We start from the raw sequence: 6,109 nt of genomic DNA, 5'->3' as shown, positions 1-6,109 counted from the left end.
AAAACAAAAACATTTTTACATTAAAAAGAGTAGGATATCGTAATGCTATGGTGCAAATTAATTAAAGCTAATGAATTTTACTACGAAACAAGAATTCGAATAAGCTATTTACTTGAACACATGATTGAAGATGACAGTGTTGCCTGTGGACATGATGGAAAACATGATATTGTACCAAGAATTAAATTGGGATTACTCTTCCTTGCGTGCATTAGTGTTAATAACATTATTGAAAGAAGTCAACATTGAGAACACAAACAATTCTATGCATGTATCTATCAGTGCGTGCGTGTGTGTGTGTGTGTGTGTGTGTTTATATGGATGGAAGCACTCCGTCGGTTACGACGACGAGGGTTCCGGTTGATCCGAATCAACGGAACAGCCTGCTCGTGAAATTAACGTGTAAGTGGCTGAGCACTCCACAGACACGTGCACGCTTAACGTAGTTCTCGGGAATATTCAGCGTGACACAGAGAGTGACAAGGCCGGCCCTTTGAAATACAGGTACAACAGAAACAGGAAGTAAGAGTGAGAGAAAGTTGTGGTGAAACAGCAGGGATCACCACCATCCCCTGCCGGAGCCTCGTGGATCTTTAGGTGTTTTCGCTCAATAAACACTCACAAGGCCCGGTCTGGGAATCGAAACCGCGATCCTATGACCGCGAGTCCGCTGCCCTAACCACTGGGCCATTGCGCCTCCACAGCATTAGTGTTAATAACATTATTGAAAGAAGTCAACATTAAGAACACAAACAATTCTATGTATGTATCTATCTGTGCGTGCGTGTGTGCGTGTGTGTGTGTGTGTTTATATATGTAGCATATGATATAATTATAATCAGGGCAAATTTTCGCTATTTCTCCGGAGACTGAAAGAAAGGATGAACAACCTTGATCAATTTTCGAACCTTATAGTGTTAAGCACTTTCGTTATGCAAATTAGGAACTCCTGCATAGAATAACTGCTGCATTTGTTGAGGAATCTACAACATTCTGACAGTCTCCAGAGAAACAAGCTACCAAACTGTTTATATACTCAACAAATGCAGCAGTTTTGCGTACCGAAAGTGTTTAACACTATAAATACCAGCGGCCTGTCAACGGGGATCTTAGTCCACACAGTATCAAGGTATCATATAATAAATATGTTACATATGGTATAATTACAAACAGGGAGAATTTTAGCTATTGCTCCACAGACTGAAAAAAATTATGAACAACCTTAAGCGATTTTTTAACCTTATGGGGTTCTCATCAGAGGTGTCTACAGCATTCTGACAGTCTCCGGAGAAACAAGCAGCCAAACTGTTTATATACTCAACAAATGCAGCAGTTATTCTATGCAGGAGTTCCTAATTTGCATAACGAAAGTGCTTAACACTATAAATAGCAGCGGCCTGTCAACGAGGATCTTAGTCCACACAGTATCAAGGTATGATATATGTATATGCACATACATACATACATACATACATACATACATACATACATATTTTATTACTTATATTTTATCTTGTTTTATTTTTCTTAAGCATTATTAACAATTCGACAAGGCGGCGAGCTGGCAGAAACGTTAGCATGCCGGGCGAAATGCGTAGCCGTATTTCGTCTGCCGTTACGTTCTGAGTTCAAATTCCGTCGAGGTCGACTTTGCCTTTCATCCTTTCGGGGTCGATAAATTAAGTACTAGATATAATCGACTTAATCCGTTTGTCCTCTCTGTGTTTAGCCCCTTGTGGGTAGTAAAGAAATGAGTATTTCGTCTGCCGTTACGTTCTGAGTTCAAATTCCAGTGAGGCTACCAAACCTACCACACTCAGACATCTTCAGCTTTATATATATAGATTTGCTACACACTACTTTCCATCCTTAATAATGAAACTTGGTAGATCCAGAAGCTAAACACACAGAGACACACACAGATACACACACAGACACACAAGTTGAATTCTATATATATAGATTTCTCAACGGGGATTTCAGGGGAGAGTTTCAGGGAGTCGCTGGCGATGTATCGTGATGATCAAAAATCCGGCCTGCTAAAATTTGGTTAAAGTGATTCAAACTGCAGACTCAATGCAAAATGGTCACATTTAATTCAAAGCGTTGAAAATGTTATAAAAATAATTGGTATGTGTTCACAAAGTCCAAACGATTAATACGAAAATATCCTCCAGACTACATCCCGAAAATTCATTTCTTGGGCGAATTTCTACAATGTTTACGGCGATTCGTTTTTATATCTTGATTTTTTATTTTTCATGCAATTTACGCATGCTTGCATGCGTGGTAAACACAGTTCACGTCAAACAGCTGACTGAGTAAAGTTCGCTATTCAACGCATGGGATAAGGCCTAAACAAACACATTATCGATTTTTGCACTTGCGAAATGAATTTCGGAACAGAAATAGCGCAGTTCAATTTTCATTCGCCTAAACTTTAAGTGACCCATTTTGTTGGCTAGGAGATGTGCCGGGAAGTAAAACACACAGACACACAAGTTGAGTTTTATATATATAGATATCACCGTGACCGACCTGGCTATCAGATGTTGCTACACATCGCTGGTCACAATGCGCTTTGCATTGTTTTAGCCTTTAAATGACACCTCCCCGCTGGCTAAGCGAGCAGGCCAACAGAAGAAAGAGTGAGAGAAAGTTGTGGCGAAAGAGTACAGCAGGGATCGCCACCACCCCCTGCTGGAGCCTCGTGGAGCTTTAGGTGTTTTCGCTCAATAAACACTCACAACGCCTGGTCTGGGAATTGATTCTACACCGCAAGTTCGCTGTCCTAACCACTGGGCCATTGCGCCTCCACGTATATATATATATATATATGTGTGTGCGTGTGTGCGCGCGCGCGCAAACATTGTATGTGTTTATAAATATATATAAACACAAACACGTTTGCGCACACTCACACAGGCACGGACATGCACGTGCACAAATACACACATACACAGACACACCTACCACAGGTCATTCACCATTCTTCTTTCTAGACACGCGACTGATTATCTATTTTACCAGACTTACAAAAGTCACATAAGAATAACAAAAGATGTTATTAGCACTGTTTTTACTATCAAACTTTGTTTATTATATCAAGGCAGAAATATAATACCAGTTGTGGCCACCCAGTGAACGCAACTGGCTTACCCGACGTAGACACCTACAGTTCTCTACCCTTGCCCCAAGAATATTATACTATACATTTTCAGATCTATTCGGGAGCGATCAGATCCATAATGTCAACAGTTTTGAAAGGTATGGTCGCCCTCGACGGCATTTGAACAGAGAATGTAAAGTACCGGAAGAAAGCAATTTCCAACGCTCTAACAAGTGCGCCAGCTTGTCCGCTGACTGATAATTATATCCAATTCAAAGAGACGCCTGAACATTACTAGTTCTAAATCTATAAAGTACCTCTCTCAACACACACACACACTCTTTTACTCGTTTCAGTCATTTGACTGCGGCCATGCTGGAACACCGCCCTTAATCGAGCAACTCGACCTCGGGACCCATTCTTTTGTAAGCCCAGTACTTATTCTATCGGTCTCCCTTGCCGAACCGCCCTGTAACGGGGACATAAACACACCAGCATCGGCTGTCAAGCAATGCCAGGAGGACAAACAGAAGACACGCATATATATATATACATATATACGACGGGCTTCTTTCAGTTTCCGTCTACCAAATCCACTCACAAGGCTTTGGTCAGCCCGAGGCTATAGTAGAAGACACTTACCCAAGGTGCCACGCAGTGGGACTGAACCCGGAACCATGTGGTTGGTAAACAAGCTACTTACCACACAGCCTCCTACACACATACACATACATATATATGATATATATATATATTATATATAAAAATAATATATTATATATACATACATGTATGTACATACCTACATATAATGTATTATACATGCATATATGGGTACAGAACATAAAAAAAAAAACGTTGAACACAATGAAAAACGAAAACAAAAACAAAAACATAGACACGAGACATACACATAAAGAATATTCCCCTTCTTCAGTTGTCCCTATATATATATATATATATATATATTATATATATATATATATATATATATATATATATATATATATATATATATATGTGTGTGTGTTGTGTGTGTGTATGTAAGAGAGAGAGAGAAAGAGAGAGATTAAGCATAGACGCACATACACATATATATACAAAAAAGATATTTTCCAAGTTTCCGAGACAAGGGAAACTACTCTAAAATCATATATTCACGGGGAATAACTCTAACGTTTTAAGAAAGTACACAGTAGATTCTCAGCATACAACTATGTCGATTCATGCGTGTACGCAGTTCTTTATCTAAAATACAGGCTAGGCGCATGAAAAATGGAAATCTAACGTAGTGATTCTCAAGCGGTGCACCGCGGATATTTGAAAATATAATTTATGGATTAAAAAGAGATCTTATCATAAATCTGCTTGTCACTCTGTTACTTAGCTCGTCTGTAACGCTTCCGTGTGATTAGTTGAAGTGGAAGAAGGATGGGGAGGAGGAGGTGGTAGTGAATGAAATACTCTTTTACTTGTTTCAGTCATTTGACTGCGGCCATGCTGGAGCACCGCCTTTAATCGAGCAACTCGACACCGGGACTTATTCTTTTGTAAGCCCAGTACATATTCTATCGGTCTCTTTTGCCGAACCGCTAAGTAACGGGGACATAAACACACCAGCATCGGTTGTCAAGTGATGCTAGGGGACAAACACAGACACACAAACGCATATATATATATTTTATAGATATATACGACGGGCTTCTTTCCGTTTCCGTCTACCAAATCCACTCACAAGGCATTGGTCGGCCCAAGGCTATAGTAGAAGATACTTGCCCAAGGTGCCACGCAGTGGGACTGAACCCGGAACCATGTGGTTGGTAGACAAGCTACTTACCACACAGCCACTCCTACGCCTATGTTTAATTTTTTTGTTTTAACTTAGTTTTTTTTTCTTTCGTCACTCAGCCTGTCTGTAACACTTTCACATGATTAGTTGAAGGGAAAAGGCGAAGAGCGAAAGAAAAGGAGGGTAAGACGAAGAGTGAGAGAGAAAGAGGGAGAGTGTTGTGTATAAAGCCTATAAAATTGTGCATGAAGTATATAAGGTGTATATATAAAGTGCATTAAGTAATCATCGTGTTCCAATATTCTTCACTTTTCAATGAATAGACAAGAAGTTGAAAATTTTGGGGGCCCATGACACTACATCACCCTAAGTAAGGCATGTGTAAAATTTGAATGAAATCGGTTGTGTAGTTCTTGAGTTTTAGGGATTCACACACACACACAGACATTCTTGTCTTTATATATATACTAGCAGTATCGCCCGGCGTTGCTCGGGTTTGTAAGGGAAATAATTATATAAGCATTTTTAGAGATGTAAAGTATAATAGCCATCTCAATATGGCTAACCACAAAGGGGGAGGGGTGTTACTGTAGCTTTTTACGTTCTGAGATTTAATAATAAATTTTAGAGAGTTACTTCCCTTATATATGTCAAAAATGGATTAAAAATGGGAAAAATTGATGGTAAATTTTTTTTTAAATCGTAGACTCATCGTAGACGCGCGCTAATACCCAGACGGTCTCGATATGAATCACGACTATAAGATACCCGGTTTTGGTTAAACTGCACCGCAAAATGTGGGAGTAGTTAGGAATCTAAATCGTAGGAGACAGACACACAACCTCACTTTTATATATAAAGATTTCCTCTATTTACATAATATTGAGGTCTCTTTCTTTCTTTTGTTATCTTACTGTTTTTACCAATATACATATATATATATATAAATATATATATAGTTACAGAGATGTACTTGCATAGCAAGTGACTTGATCTGAGATCGTGTGCTGGAACGAAAACAGTTGCAGCGTTGAAGGTGTTTATAAGCCATTTAAGAAACACACAAAAACCGTTACATTCACTTCAACATTTAAATTTATTTGTCAAAATATTTTCGTCGCTTTGAGACCACGACTTGTTAAGCACGATATTTTTGTCAGTGAACAGGTCGCGGTCTCAAAGCGACGAAAATATTTTGGCAAATTAAATTT

Source organism: Octopus sinensis, linkage group LG18 (genome assembly GCF_006345805.1).
Source record: "Octopus sinensis linkage group LG18, ASM634580v1, whole genome shotgun sequence".
Taxonomy (NCBI): domain Eukaryota; kingdom Metazoa; phylum Mollusca; class Cephalopoda; order Octopoda; family Octopodidae; genus Octopus; species Octopus sinensis.
The sequence above is the reverse complement of the archived record's forward strand: the minus strand, read 5'-3'. Positions refer to the sequence as shown.